At 43.5% G+C, this 16970-nt stretch overlaps 1 protein-coding gene across 3 annotated transcripts in view; it reads right to left on the reverse strand.

Moving 5' to 3' along the window:
- LOC142210528 (FXYD domain-containing ion transport regulator 6-like) overlaps window positions 1-16970 on the reverse strand; it is a 56272-nt gene that overhangs the window by 20285 nt on the left and 19017 nt on the right. Inside the window, exon 1 of one of the 3 annotated variants that reach the window (XM_075279745.1) lies at window positions 13938-14219. The exons of the other annotated variants lie outside the window; for them this stretch is intronic. The gene's annotated coding sequence lies outside the window, so the exon portion shown is untranslated. Of the gene's footprint in view, window positions 1-13937; window positions 14220-16970 lie in introns of those variants that run through there. 3 annotated transcript variants of the gene reach the window in all.

Here is a 16970-nt window from a genome sequence, read left to right on the forward strand (position 1 = left end):
GTCTCGGATCTCAGTCTGCTCCGACCAGATGAGACTACAAGTGGTTACTTCTAGCAGCCAAGCAAAGAATTGTGTATTGCGTCAGCTAACTTGGCCTCAGTGTGTAATGCCATAAGATTGGCTATAAGGAAGAGCCTGAGACAGATGCTGCGGAAAAAAAACAGAAGTTGTGTGGTCTGGACTTCTCCACAAGAAGGATGTGTTGCGTCATGGGAGAGCCTACATCCTGCACTACCAAGATGGCCTCCTGTACCATGTGCACCTGTGCTCACCCCTTGTATCCAACCCAAGAACGGGGAACCTGCTCTCACTGCGCATTTATTCAGTCTATGCTGAGACTCATAATACCTCAATGTTGCAGAGTATATTGATCCGCACGCAAAACTGTGATCTGTAGTACCTCAATGCAGCAGTGTATATTTAGTCACAGGCTATGCTGGGACATGTAGTACCTCAATGCTGCAGTGTGCATTCATTCACAGACTGTTTTGGGACTTTTAGCATCTCTGTTTTCAATCCTAGGCTATGCTGGGGCTTGTAGTACTTCAGTGTTGCCGTGTATACTGATCCACAGGCTGTGCTGAGATATGTTGCAGTGTATATTTAGTCGCAGGATATGCTGTTACTGCTGACACTTCATTGTTGCAGTGTGCATTCATTCACAGACTTGTAGTACCCCAGCATTGACTTTTCGCCCATGCTGGGACTAGGGTATTTAGGATATGTAGGTTATTTTCACCCTTTTGGGGAGGCTTGTTGTGTTGCACTGTGGTATTTGGTGCCGCTGGTTATAGTGTATATGGTTGATAATGTGCGATAGTGTTTGGTAGATGGATTGGCTGTCGATGATAATATGATAGTAATATATGCCATGTACTCATGCAGATGCCTCATTACCAATGCCGTGCACATACGGGACAAGTGTATCTTTGCATTTCCACACGTACATAGCCCCCCACTAGCCAAATCTCTGGTTTCCCTAGTCTTTCTTCTTCAAGGTCCCCATATCTCACATCACACACCAGTAATAGAGTAATGGCCGCCTGCTATCACGTCACCATCCACAGGCTCCTTTATAATCTGCAGCTTCATTCATGCACACACGGCCATAACCTCCTACTCCCTGGAGTCCTCCACAAGCAAGCCTGCCGTATTATCTATGTCCCTGCCTGCAGATGTGGTCCTCGCACATCCCGTCACCATAGCAATGCAGGGAGGAGAGGCTACTATGGAAGCGACAGGAGGCACTAACACAGACAAAACAAACAAGAAATGTCTCCCGGCCTCCTCCTCGCTCAGAGTAACCCACTCATCTACACTAGAGGGCAATGGAGTCCAATGTGTCTTGTAGAGTCGGGGCTTTCTGCATCATTGTCACCATCATCATCATCATCATCATGTAGAGCTGTGTTATGAAGATCAGGGCTCTCCGGCCTCACCCCATACATTGATCACATAGTATAAATATAATGCAAGCTTACGAGAGTGGAAAGTGGTAAATCAATACAAGTATTCATCCCAATGATGATCAAATAACATGTCCTAGGCGACATACACAGAATAAGCGGATATAGGATATGGGAAAGAGGACAAATATGTATAAGAAAAGATAAGATAATCCTTTAATAATGGGGAAATTCAGTAATATCCTATATCAGTAGGATAGGGGATGAGTATCAATGGGGGTCAAACTGTGCAAGTGATCACAAGAATAGGGGTCTAAGGTTCCCCCAGTGCCAATGCTCCATTCACTACAATGAGACACCAATCTCCGACAGTAATGACACCACCACACCATGCACATGGTGACGTCTTGCAACCCTTGTTCTCATGATCGCTGTGGGTCTCAGTGGGTGGTAGATGTCAATAATGGGAAAACTCAACAAAGTCTCCATTTTACCTATTTTTGACTGGTTTGTACTTCTTAGATCACATTTAACTACTTTCTACATTTTTTTGTTACCACTGCACAGGGGAGTGGTGATGTCCCAAAGGTCAGGGTGGGCCATAGCTACATCCAGAACCGTTGTGCACAGTTCAGCCATATTGACAAAGATTGGTGTAATACCTCATGTTACAATATCATGGTTTTGGGGTTATCAAATGTCCAGTGCCCCATTGTTCTTTCGTTCTGCAATTAGAGGGGTTTGGACAATATCTGTTTGTTAATAGTGACCCCAAGGATCTGTTATAATTTGTGAGGGAACCTGGAGGTTAGTGTTTTATTTCCCTGCAGCTCCTCCAGAGGAGAGATTAAGTATTGCACAGTGTCCATTAAAATCACTGGCATTGAACAGGATAGGAACAGCTCTCCACTTTGACCAGGAGATGACCAGGAGATGAAGATCCCCAACAGAGGACCTCCTCCCCCCTCTATCATCTCAGAATTCCTTGGCATTGTAATATCATGATGTCAGATCAGAAGTTCTTCTGAACTCCTTTGTCTGTATTTTATCTTGTTGCTTATAGAATATAGGACACTAAGTCTCATTAGTTTGTAGACTTATGTCAAGGAAATTTAAGGCCGAGCGAATACATTAGATTCCTATTTCTCCTGGCCTTCTCATACATGTGCACACTTGGCTCGAATGAGCATGCGTGTGTTCTCAATGGGGAGAGGGGAATAAGCTACTACCAGACGCCTCTAGCAGCAGCAGACCATACTTGAGAACAAAATGATTGAACATGTTCCAATATTTTTTTCTGCCCGGATCTGCTTTGGGTCGGGTGAAGTCAGGGGTGTAAAGACACTGCCATACACATTATATGTCTGGTTTACCAAAGTCTTTAGTATTAGATATGTTTTTCATGCACTGAGAGGCATATTAAAGACTATGCCACAGAGTCAGACGTCACCTAATCCCTGTTTTTACGTGGCGTCTCTGTAACTTCATTGATCTGTCTGCCCCACTGTGACCATTTGATGGCTCTAGAAATAGCCTAAAAGCTACAAAGATGTAGCAGAGTGATATAGCAGAGCGGCTGGCTTCATCTACATTATTTAGCCTGCAGGAATGAGACTAATCTGTGAATTGTTGCTTTTACCTTTGCTATGTAGTATATATATCAAATATTTCCCTGTAACTTGGAGCAAAGTCTGTCTGTGTAACGCCTGAGGCATGAGTTCAATTCGATATATTAGGGCTTCACCGACTGAAAATATTAAAAGGCGTTTGTCTCCAAAACTCAGCATATCAAGCCAGCCCTGCAGATAGATAGGTTACAAATGGTGTTTTCCCCTCGTGAATCGCTGCCTTTGTTGTCAAGATATTGCTCTTTGGAGCAACTAAGGTGTGGCCATTGCTCCATAGAGCTAATTTGCATATTGACAAAGACTGTGACTTCTTGGCAGTGTAGGCTCCTATCCACAAGTACATAACACCATTTAATGTAGGCGACCATAACCTATTTATCTGCAGGGCCTCTGGTAACAGAACTCCAGTTATATCTGAAAGGGGATAGCAATATCTTTTTGTGTAAAGGGACCTCTGATGCTTAGCAATTATCACTGGGGCAAACCAGTAGCAAGTATTTAATTCCTCTGCAGCGCAATCATAGGAGGAAAGAAGAATTGCGTGGTTCTTATTGAAATCAGTGCAATATATATTTGCAACACGTTGACATGTAGGTTCTGCAGAGCAAAAAACTCTTTGTAAATGTAATCTGATCAGGATGATAGACACTCATACTGCCCAACTGTCCCAATTTCCACGGGACACTCACGCTTTCTTGCCCCTGTCCCGCGCAGCTCCATACATATCCCGCTATGTCCCTTTAACGATTTACTGATCAATCATTCCTCTGATTACCGCCTGCTCTTATAACAGATAAGAGGCTGCGCTGATTGGAGGAACGCTTTACTATGGTTCAAGGACCTTGTGTTACTTCACACGGTCACATGACTAGGTGGGCGTGTCAGTGTCCCTGCAGTTAAGAGAGAAGAGATCCGTGTAAGGTACTGAGAAGGGAGGGAGGGTCTGAGATGCAGGATGGAGAGAGAGAGTGTCTGTGTGTGTCTGTCTATGTGTGTTTGTCATTATACTGTGCGCAGAGATGGACGGGTGACATGAAACTGAGGGCAGATGAAAGGGTATATGAAACTGAGGGAGAAATGGAGGAGGGGAGATGAAACCGGGGGCAGAGATGGAGGAGGGGACATGAAATGGAGCAGAGAAAGGGGGCACTTAAACTGGGGGACAACTGGAGAGGGCATTAAACCGTGGGAGGAGCTGGAGGGGGACCTGTCTGCCTCTAGTTGCCCCCAGTTTAATGTCACACTCCAGCTACCCCTACTGTTTAATGTCTGCTTCTAGTTGCCCACCGTTTAATGTTCCACTTCATCTGCCATTTATTTATTGCCCCCTCCAACTACCCCCCATTGTTAATGTCCCCCTCCAGCTGCTCCAGTTTCATGTTTAAACTGGGGCACCAGGAGAGGGACTTAATACTGTAGGGCAGTTAAAAGGGAACATTACAATGTGGAGACATATAATGTGCGGGTGACTGTAGGAGGATTATACTGTGTCGGGGGACATGAAAAATGAATGAGAATGGGCGGAGTCAACATAAAAGTGGGTGGGGCTAAATTTGCTGCGGCACACCATGCGCCGCACATTTTGCCCCTCTTTCTGTTGTTCAAAAGTTGGGAGGACAACTCCTTTAAAGATTTCAGCTGCCCTCCTTCATCTTCTGCCCTGCATTTCCTGGTCCTCAGGTCAGGCTAGCGGTATGCTCTGCAGATGAGCAGTGTGCTTGTTGTAAACTGGATCCTTATCTCTGGATTTACATATATAGATAACAGAGACAGATCCATCACTGTCCTAGCTAAAAGCACTTTGCAGAGAGAGAGAGAGAGAGAAAGAATCAAGGTGGCCAGGAACAGGGACTGAGTCATCAGCCCATTAGAGAGCTGGTCTGAAACCTAGGCAACAAGATCTAATCACTTAGGACACATACATAGCTGTATCTGACAAATGGAGCTAGCAGGGGTGTAACTAGAGGGGGTGCAGAGGGTGCAATCGCACCCATGCCCAGGAGCCTTAGGGGGTGCATAAGCATTGGCATAACTTAAGTGGCTCAAAGCGGTTTCATCTACCACTGAGTCCATTAGCCCAGTGGTCCATAAGTCACCCTTACTATACAAAGGAGATGGGAATACCCCTGTAAAGTGCAGAGCACAAGATCTCCTCCTGGGACATGGCTCTGTAATAAGTTTATATTACAGTTTTAGATCTTTTGCAAATTTCAATACATGTGAGCTAAACAACAGCTATTCCTCCTAACCTCTTCATACACATGAAATCTTGGCATGCTGACTGTGTATGTACATTAACCCTTAAGTACTATTATGGTGTCTATCATAATGATATGTGTATGATAGAAACCATGATAGTACTTAAGGGTTAAATAGGTAGAGGGGAGATGCCTCTGGAAGTGATGTACAGTATCAAACCAAAGGATCAGGCATATTGATTATTACTTTTTTTTTTTTTTTTTAAATGTAGATTGTGAGCCCCAAATAGAGCTCACAATGTACATTTTTCCCTATCAGTATGTCTTTGGAATATGGGATGGAAATCCATGCAAACACGGGGAGAACATACAAACTCCTTGCAGATGGCTTTTTGCGCTTGGCGGGATTTGAACACCAGGACTCCAGTGCTGCAAGGCTGCAGTGCTAACCACTGAGCCACCGTGTGGCCCCTGATTATTACTTTTTCACACAACATTGGCAGAATGACAGAAAGTTGATTGGATTGGGTTAGATGTGCAAGTGTTCTAGATAGGGATAGGAGTATAAAGTGTTGCCACCTCTTGCGCCATCAGATCTCCCTTGAAGAAAAAGGGTATTCGGTATGTTGAAGAGTCAGGACACCATTGTATACTTTGGATGTTCCAGTGTGTGCACACATTAAGGTGAAACCTTACATAGTACTTACATTTTCTACATATTTTAACTTGCTCTTAGCAGTAGGACTGGCTGGTGATCTAATAAGTGGGACTCCCTGTTTAACTCCTCAGATACACCTACAGTAAATTCATGCAACACCTCCATCCCTGAGCTGTGCACCAAGAGATTTCTTGATTCACTGTAGTACGTTGCAAGTGGAGCGCCCTCCTCCAGGTGCCATAAGCCATAAGTCCTGCCTTCTCATGCCATAAGGCATTAGTGCTGCCTCCTGGTGCCATAAGTCCTGCCTCCTGGTACCATAAGCCATAAGTCTTGCCTCCTAGTGCCATAAGGCATTAGTCCTGCCTCCTGGTGCCATAAGTCCTGCCTCCTGGTGCCATAAGCCATAAGTCCTGCCTCCTAGTGCCATAAGCCATAAGTCCTGCCTCCTAGTGCCATAAGCCATAAGTCCTGGTGCCATAAGCCATAAGTCTTGCCTCCTAGTGCCATAAGGCATTAGTCCTGCCTCCTGGTGCCATAAGTCCTGCCTCCTAGTGCCATAAGCCATAAGTCCTGCCTCCTAGTGGCATAAGCCATAAGTCCTGCCTCCTGGTGCCATAAGCCATAAGTCCTGCCTCCTGGTGCCATAAGCAATTAGTCCTGCCTCCTGGTGCCATAAGACATAAGTCCTGCCTCCTAGTGCCATTAGTCCTGCCTCCTAATGCCATTAGTCCTGCCTCCTAGTGCCATAAGCCATAAGTGCTGCCTCCTAGTGCCATAAGCCATAAGTCCTGCCTCCTGGTGCCATAAGCCATGAGTCCTGCCTCATGGTGCCATAAGCCATGAATCCTGCCTGCTGGTGCCATAAGGCATTAGTCCTGCCTCCTGGTGCCATAAGTCCTGCCTCCTAGTGCCATAAGCCATAAGTCCTGCCTCCTAGTGGCATAAGCCATAAGTCCTGCCTCCTGGTGCCATAAGTCCTGCCTCCTGGTGCCATAAGCAATTAGTCCTGCCTCCTGGTGCCATAAGACATAAGTCCTGCCTCCTAGTGCCATTAGTCCTGCCTCCTAATGCCATTAGTCCTGCCTCCTAGTGCCATAAGCCATAAGTGCTGCCTCCTAGTGCCATAAGCCATAAGTCCTGCCTCCTGGTGCCATAAGCCATGAATCCTGCCTACTGGTGCCATAAGGCATTAGTCCTGCCTCCTGGTACCATAAGTCCTGCCTCCTAGTGCCATAAGCCATAAGTCCTGCCTCCTAGTGGCATAAGCCATAAGTCCTGCCTCCTGGTGCCATAAGCCATAAGTCCTGACTCCTGGTGCCATAAGCAATTAGTCCTGCCTCCTGGTGCCATAAGACATAAGTCCTGCCTCCTAGTGCCATTAGTCCTGCCTCCTAATGCCATTAGTCCTGCCTCCTAGTGCCATAAGCCATAAGTGCTGCCTCCTAGTGCCATAAGCCATAAGTCCTGCCTCCTGGTGCCATAAGCCATGAATCCTGCCTACTGGTGCCATAAGGCATTAGTCCTTCCTCCTGGTACCATAAGTCCTGCCTCCTAGTGCCATAAGTCCTGCCTCCTGGTGCCATAAGCCATACAGCAGATTAGCACCGGAAACAGCACTATTCCTATTCAAGCAATAGGACTATAGCTGTAGGCTCTATGTACTGTATTGTCATGGCGCAGGGGTTCTACAAATTTGCACCTATTACGTGAATAGTAGCAGAGTTCCTTCCATCTCCATTCATCTCTATAGCTTCCAATGCCCAGAGACAGCCAGCCAAGCACTGCTAAGATATTGATCACCCATCCTGTGGATAGGTCATCAATGTGAAAAATAACTAGGCTGGCTGAAAACCCCTTTAAGAAGCCCATCTACATAAGATGGTTGTCAAGTGAATCCAACAAATTCGGCAGAACTGGCTGACCATCTAATGTCCAGACTCTTCCATGACAGTGGTTAGATTTCAACCTTCTTTTCTTGGGAATATAGGACGTCACAAGAAGTGTCTGGTAGTGTCTTCCCCCATTCTTCCATTCAGTTATCATGCACTGGTCGGCTGAGTTTAGCATGCATGTGTATGGGAGGATTGGGTAAAATATGGCCACCATTGTCCTGCTTGTCTGTGCATTAGTGTAACCCTGCAAGACAGGTGACCCCAACACCAGGATTCATGCACGGTGATAAGAAAGCTGACCAAAATGGACAACCCCTTTAAGGTAATGAGTGACTTTCTATGGTCAACTTCCACACATCCAGTAGTTCATATCTTATGGAGTAACCAAACACATCATGTAGGAGAAGCAAAAAGATATATTAAGGAGCCATAAATTCTTGCAAAATGTCTGAAAGAAATGCCCTCTCCTAAAAAGTAAAGGATAAGCATCGGTATTCTGTGCAGCATTACATTGCTGAGATGAAAAGTGGAGAAGATGGGAGGGGGTGAGCATATAAAGAGAACTGAAATGGGGGTGGTGGGTGGAGAATTGGAGCAAACATCTGCTATCAAAAATACACTGAAATCTAAGTTCACAAAGGGAGGGGGAGATAAGACCAACAGGCTTCTAAATACAGTCTTCAGACACTCCCCTCATATCTTACAAGAAGATTAAAGGCACATAGTAAAAGACATTGCTTTTCCTCGCAGAGGCTTCTGTGCAGATATTGTGTATCTCCGGGTTCTGTATTCTGGGTATGTCCTAGTATATGCATGTATATATTGTAAGTGAGCCCTAGCTACAAGAATCTGAGCCACATGTGCACTCTGAAGGCTGCATTGTGATAGCCATAATATGGGTGCATTTAGATGAAATCCCCTTCTGACCATGGCTCAAATAAACTGGCAGTAATAGCAATATAGGGGTCTCTAAATATGGCTGATCAAACCTGTGCATGGGACAATCTAAAAAGCACATGCATGAAAGATGTCTGACGTAGCCCTAATACATATATTGTATGGAAGGAGTAATTATGTATGTATGGCAGAGATTGGTTAGGTTCACATCTGTGGTGGGCCACAAAAAATGAATGGGTGTCAAAATGGATATGCAAAATGACTGACACCAACTCAGCCTGAAAAATCCCATTGTCTAAAATGGGGTCAGTTAGCTTTCCATTTACCCAGACAAAAAGCGTAGCTTGTAGGAATTTTCGTCTGGGATTTCTGAATTCATACTAGGGACAAATATGATAATGGGGGATCATATTAAGGGGGCATGATAATGAGGGGCTATACTAAAGGGGACCTTATAATGTGGAGGCTATATTAAGTGGGACATTATACCATGAGGTCCATAGTAAGGGGGATGTTATAATGCTGAGGCCATATTATGTGGGACATTATACCGTGAGATCCATAATAAGGGGGATGTTATAATGTGGAGTCCATATTAAGTGGAACATTATACTGTGAGATCCATAGTAAAGGGGATGTTATAATGTGGACGCCATATTAAGGCGGGGGGGGGGCATTATACTGTGGGGGCGATATTAAGAGAGATGTTATACTATAGAAGCCATATTCAGGGGGAAATTATAAAATGTAGGACATTATAATGTAGGGGACACATTAAGGGGGATGTTATACTGTCATGCTAAGGGGAATATTAGAACGTGGGGCCACTTTGAGGGTGACATTATAATGTGACAGCCACAATGAGCGGACATTATACCATAGGGGCTACACAGAGACATTATACTGTGTGGGTATCATAAGGGGTCATCATACCATGTTGGGGCCAATAAAGGTTCACTATACTATTTGGAGGCAAAAAGGAACGTGGATGGTGGAGCCAAAATAGAAGTGGGCAGGGTTTGAGGTGGGGCTTACAATCCCCAAATTTGCAAAGGCTTGATGCTTGCGCCATAGTTTTTGTTCCCTCATTTAGTCCTATGAAAGTCAGGAGATGTGCAACACTGAGCAAATGAAATGGTCCATATTTTCATCTGGCCGTAGCCATAATACAGAATGATACCTGAATGATAATACCTCGATGCATAGGGGACGCCTGGGCTCACAATTGAAAGCCTTTCATTTCCTGATGTGCATAGTCCTGCACAAGTTCCTGCAAGGCTGAGCCCTGTGTACTTTGCTTTCTCCTGTACGCCATGACTACCTTAATATATAGATATTAGGGTTGAGCCGTTCTTGAGATTTCAGGATCGTTTTTAAATTCCGATTTTCGATCATTTTCCAGCCGATCCCAATCCCGATTGCAATCGTGACATTTGCTCGATTGGCGATCAGGATCCGATCTTTCCCGATCCCGATCGCTCAACCCTAATAGTTATCTGTTTTCTGATGGATTTTAGCAGTAATTCTTTTTACGTATCCTGTAGCACATACTAATATGAGAAATAATTGCAGTCTTTGGCTCTCTCAGTGCTGGCCATACACACTAGGGAAATGTTGGCAGGATTAGCCATAGACCATCTCATGTGGTTAGGGAGGGGGCACAACTGTCCCCCATTGTCTGCTTGAATTTTAGTAGGATTCATCATTCTTTCAAAGGGTAATAAGTGATGCCGGTGCTGCCTGGCTGACATTACTAAGGGTACATTGTATTTCACTTTTCCTGTCCGTCCAACAAACTAATTTTCATAAGCAAAACAGCTATAAAATCATATCTGCAGGTGGACTTATAGAGAGTAAGCACAAGGTGTATGGGCACCTTACCCGTATGATCAAATAACTGATAACAAGGAATAATAGATTGTACCCGGCTATTACCCAGTATCTATCTATCTATCTATCTATCTATCTATCTATCTATCTATCTATCTATCTATATTACCCAGTATATATATATATATAGATATGTATATATATATATATATATATATATATATATATATATATATATATACACTGACCGGCCACTTTATTAGGTACACCTGTCCAACTGCTCATTAACACTTAATTTCTAATCAGCCAATCACATGGCGGCAACTCAGTGCATTTAGGCATGTAGACATGGTCAAGACAATCTCCTGCAGTTCAAACCGAGCATCAGTATGGGGAAGAAAGGTGATTTGAGTGCCTTTGAACGTGGCATGGTTGTTGGTGCCAGAAGGGCTGGTCTGAGTATTTCAGAAACTGCTGATCTACTGGGATTTTCACGCACAACCATCTCTAGGGTTTACAGAGAATGGTCCGAAAAAGAAAAAACATCCAGTGAGCGGCAGTTCTGTGTGCGGAAATGCGTTGTTGATGCCAGAGGTCAGAGGAGAATGGCCAGACTGGTTCGAGCTGATAGAAAGGCAACAGTGACTCAAATAGCCACCCGTTACAACCAAGGTAGCCAGAAGAGCATCTCTGAACGCACAGTACGTCGAACTTTGAGGCAGATGGGCTACAGCAGCAGAAGACCACACCGGGTGCCACTCCTTTCAGCTAAGAACAGGAAACTGAGGCTACAATTTGCACAAGCTCATCGAAATTGGACAATTGAAGATTGGAAAAACGTTGCCTGGTCTGATGAGTCTCGATTTCTGCTGTGACATTCGGATGGTAGGGTCAGAATTTGGCGTCAACAACATGAAAGCATGGATCCATCCTGCCTTGTATCAACGGTTCAGGCTGGTGGTGGTGGTGTCATGGTGTGGGGAATATTTTCTTGGCACTCTTTGGGCCCCTTGGTACCAATTGAGCATCGTTGCAACGCCAAAGCCTACCTGAGTATTGTTGCTGACCATGTCCATCCCTTTATGACCACAATGTACCCAACATCTGATGGCTACTTTCAGCAGGATAATGCAATGCCATGTCATAAAGCTGGAATCATCTCAGACTGGTTTCTTGAACATGACAATGAGTTCACTGTACTCCAATGGCCTCCACAGTCACCAGATCTCAATCCAATAGAGCATCTTTGGGATGTGGTGGAACGGGAGATTCGCATCATGGATGTGCAGCCGACAAATCTGCGGCAACTGTGTGATGCCATCATGTCAATATGGACCAAAATCTCTGAGGAATGCTTCCAGCACCTTGTTGAATCTATGCCACGAAGAATTGAGGCAGTTCTGAAGGCAAAAGGGGGTCCAACCCGTTACTAGCATGGTGTACCTAATAAAGTGGCCAGTGAGTGTATATATATATATATATATATATATGTATATATATATATATATAACCCAGTATATATATATATATATATATATATATATATATATATATATAATAAACTTCAGCTTTATATCCCCTTTGCTGTTTTTGACTTAATATTCTGCCTTTTTGCGTCATATTTCTCTTATGACTGCTACAACATTGGCCCAACCCTCATCCCAACAGCCATCATACCCATTCACATGTTAGCTAACCTAGTCTGAATTGTGATGTTATTTCTATAGAAGTAGATAAGAGCCACATACACGCTTGGTTACACCCATCAGCATGGTAAAAATCCAAAGTGTCTGATCCCAGAGTCTTCTCATGCTGGGTCAATAGACATCAGATGTAAGACAAGTCCTGCCAACAATATCTAATGTCTGGGGTCAATGTTAGACATGTTTTGCATGCTAAACACTAGGTCATCCCCTATTTATATCTACAGCTGTACTCCTTGTAAGCAGTTTTGCCTGCAAGGGGCGCTGCAGAGAGCAAAACATAAGTGCCTTGGTCAGTTGATATAAAGGGGAGAGACATCATTTCTATAGCTGTAATATATAATCCTCATTGGGAGAACCACTGTACATATATACTGTATGTGATACTCATATGTACAAGTCCTTGTATGGACTGTGCCAGCGTGTATGTGCAGAATTCAGCCCTGTCTATGTGTGATTTATCATTTTCTATACCTAATAATCCTATAAGAAGTCTGACTACTGCGCCCTCTCTATGAGACTGATACATATGATCTATTGTATGACTCATTGCTGCCTATGACATATAAAGTACATTGTTTATAACATGGTAAGGATTCTATCTTGTTTACTACATTGTTCTGTAATAAATCAGTCTGACTAGGGTCTATGTGATGGGTTATTGTATTGTGATATGCCGTTCCAGTAAATCTCCTGCACACAATAATATTGCGTCACACCAAGTTGATTTACTGTGCACAGCTTTCTTTGGAGCGTCTCAGCTGCCATTTTGCCCCAGTTACTTACAAGCTAAATAAACTCAATCCATTCCCAAACTACTAGTAACATCATAGTAAAAATAACAGTAATGATAATCCAATAATCAATATTAGTAAATATAATAAACACTTCCTTCTATTCCATCTATCTCATTGTATCTTTGCTTTATTGACACTTTATTGCATTTTGTGTTGTAAATACAGAAAACAGCAACATCTTGAAGGAGAAGAAAGAGATTTCTGGGAATTAACTAGGAAGGGGGGAAGGTGGGCACAAGGCGCTGGCATAAACACCCCCACCCCCCACCACTCCCCCTCTAACAAGCACAGATGAAAAGATTACCAGAGATAAACCTCTTTATCTAACAAAATCATGAAATCTCCATAATATCATAGAGCAGACACCTGTGGGAATGGGCAAGCAGAAGATGGACAAAGGGAGGGACAATGGAGAAAGAGCAAGGACTAGGAAAGCCTTCGCAGATATCACGCTACTAGCCAGAAATATTGGATCTCTGTATGCTTAGCATACAAAATGGAACAGTTTCTGGTCTTTTACTAAAGACTACAATGTAACAGTCTCGGGTTATCCACTGAAAAATACAATGTAACAGTCTTTGGTCCTTTACTAAAGACTACAATGTAACAGTTTCTGGTTTGTCACTGAAAAATACAATGTAACAGTCTCTTGTTATCCACTGAAAAATACAATGTAACAGTCTCTGGTATTGCATTGCTACATACAGTGTAATATAAACTATGTTTTATGTCTAGATAACATTGCACAGGGTCTTCTAGTGACACCACCATCCATTCATTCATCATTCATTCATTCATGCCCTATTCTTACTTGCCTGTACAGGTTGTAAGCCTCCCACTCTACACTCTTGCTTTGGTGGACAGGCTGCTATTATGAAGCACACAGCATATAGATATCCAGAGAACAGCATTGCCTTATTGTTACCTTGTAGCAGAGATGTTCCCTGATGGTGGGATCAGCAGGTGGGATATTCTCTGGTCTGTGCTGTCAGAGCAGTCTGTATGTTGCTGCCAGGCTGTGAGTCTACCACTGCTGATAAGGATGGATGCAGGCTGCTGTGCTGCTTAATAGCACATCCTAAAGGGAGGGAGATTCTTCCTTATGGACCAGCAATGGGAGGGGTGGTGTGTTGTGTGACTCTGCTTTATCCTTGTGACTGAGAACAAGGCTCCTAGTAAGGTGCTTGGATTGTGCCCTTTCATAAAGAGATGTGTTCTGTAACACAAGGAGCTCTTCCTCCTCCACCCCCTTCCCTGCACATTATAACCAGCACATCATGGCTCTTATACATTCCAGGCTACAAGAGACCTCCCTGGCTGGAGAAAGTTTCCCTGCGCAGTCATAACACAGCCAAATAAATGTGCTCGGTGGTGGTAGGAGAATTGTCGCTATGATTTGGGATTTGCAGATCCCTATTTATCCATCATTAGATATGGGTCAATCACATCTATTATTGTCATCTCTCCCGATGTGTCTATTTCAGTAAATACTTGTATTCTCCATGAACTAACAATTCTTCATCATTACTTATGCCGTTCCTCTGTTGTTCCTCCTACATATCAACAAGAAGATTTTACTGTTCCTCTTGTCAATCAGTCTCTACAAAGTCTGAAATGATTGGACAGTGTTACACTGTGCAGGGACACCCCCTCCCCAGCCCCAGTGGGTAACACCCAGCTGTCAATTCATTCATACATTTCTAGGAAGAATAGAAGAGGAACAGCACAACGAAAAGTCAAAAGTAGGGAACTGGTTCATAACAAGCTGGTTTCATTACAAATTTTTTAAAAAATTTCTGGTTTAGATGAATCTGAAATTTATGGGGTTTGCCACTCACGAGCCACTATCATACGCTGGGGTCTCTTTAGACTGTAGAGTATAATAAACGGATACCCAAGAGAGGTGCAACAATGTAAACAAATATCGTGATGTTTCCCCATCTCTAATTATAAGAAATGAGAAACCACAATTTCAGGAATTTACTAAAATATCTGGTTAGTAAATTTTGATCCGCCCTTCTGTGACTCTAATAATAGGATTTAAAGGAATGTATCACCAGATTTTTACAATTTATTTCTTGAAACCAGATAGTGAAATCACTTTTTCCAACCTGTTTCTGTTCTCTGATTGTAGAGGTGTTATCTGTTATTGTGATCCTGTTTGTTTTGTATGTGAAGTCAATGAGATGATTGCTGCAATGAAAATTGTAGTAAAAACTCTGTATTTTGCCTGCTATTAGGTGGATATTCCGAAAGCCTCGGAGCTCCGCTATCATTATTTCACCCCTTTCATTGCCCATGACTGCTATTGTCCAGAATTTTTCAACAATATACAAAAAAGTTTTCATTGCCACATTGCGGTCTCTAGTGCCGTAAAGAGGACCTGCCACATTCCTGACAGGCCTGCTTTTGGCACTATGTATATTCCTTGTAATATAAGTGTTGCAGAATTTTGCTTCTGTCTCATTTCAATCCTCCGTTATTCCTCATGGAACTGCATAAATCCATTAACCAGTGGCTGTTTCTGACTGTGCAGAGGATTCCCACCACAACTAGTAATACTCAGTAGTCAATATTCAATATGTAGAAACTTCCAGGAGGAATAACAGAGGGCTGTCATAATTGGGCACACGTTCTGTGTATAGGCCTTGTCTTAATGACTGTTACGCTAGGTTCACACTAGCGTTCGGCAGTCTGTTCTGTGGTTTCCGTCTTCTGCATGCACAAGACGGAAACCTGTCAGATCGGGTCCGGCCGTGAGCGGTGGTGAGCGTTTAAAAAAACTGGTTTCACGGCGGAGAGCATAAAACGCTCACCGCCGCTCACGGCCGGACATCTTTCAAACCCATTCAAATGAACGGGTTTGAAAGAGTCCTGCAGGTTTCCGTCTCTTGCCTCTGTTTTGTGCAGGAAAAGGAAACCTGCAGAACGGAGACTGGGTGCAGATGTGAATGAGCCCTAAGCTGTCTATGGAACATCTTATCATGAACTGTATGAGCTGCTTATGACATGCTTGATATATTTTCTGAAATCATTTCTCAATTTATCTGTAATTTATTACATCTTATAAAACTGAGGCCCCACATTGCGGAAATTCAGCTTTTTTTGTTGCAGATTTTGCTGCGTTTTTTTTGAGCCAAACTCAAGAATGGCTATAAAAGGAACGGGCAGTATATAGGAAGTTCTTATACTTCTACCTTCTGCTCAATCCACTCCTGACTTTGGCTCAAAAACTGCAGCAAAATCTGCAACAAAAAAAGCTGCGTTTCCTCAACACGAGGCCTTAGCCTAAAGGGGTTTTTGATATTTATGGTCCTGTCCTTAGTAAAGGAACTATCCTTAGAATAGGTCATCAATATGAGATGGGTATCAGGCTGACACCTAAATCTATATACTTTCTGCTTCCTGCATTGCCCGCTGTATAATTCTGGTGCCAGTTGTGCCTGAAACAGCTGATCAGTGAGGGTGCTGGGTGTCCTAATGTTAGGTCATCTATATCAAAAGCCTAGAAAATTCCTTTTAGTAAAATCTCTTATGCTGGTTTCATACAGGGTTTTTTGGCCCGGATTTTGACGCGGAATCTGCCTCAGAATCCGGCTCAAAAAACCGCCTCCTATTGAATTCAATGGGTTCAAACCGCTTGTGGAAAAAAGAAGCGACATGCCCTTTCTTCAGGTGTATTCCGTAGCTGATTCAGCCGCGGATGTGCACGGCACGACAATCCCTCCCGACTAGGCCCATTCATTTGCGCCTAATCCAGAGCGGAATGCCGCGATAGTCGCAGCTAATTTTTGGACAGGATTCTGAAGTGGCCTCTGCCTCAAAATCCAGTCCAAAAAACCCCTGTGTGAACCCGGCATTACATTTCCAGTATGATGCAGATGTTTAATGTATGTATGTATGATGATGGAGTCTATATAGTGTGCACAGCGCTTATCATTACATTTGCATAGATACA

Source organism: Leptodactylus fuscus, chromosome 6 (assembly GCF_031893055.1).
Source record: "Leptodactylus fuscus isolate aLepFus1 chromosome 6, aLepFus1.hap2, whole genome shotgun sequence".
Lineage (NCBI taxonomy): Eukaryota > Metazoa > Chordata > Amphibia > Anura > Leptodactylidae > Leptodactylus > Leptodactylus fuscus.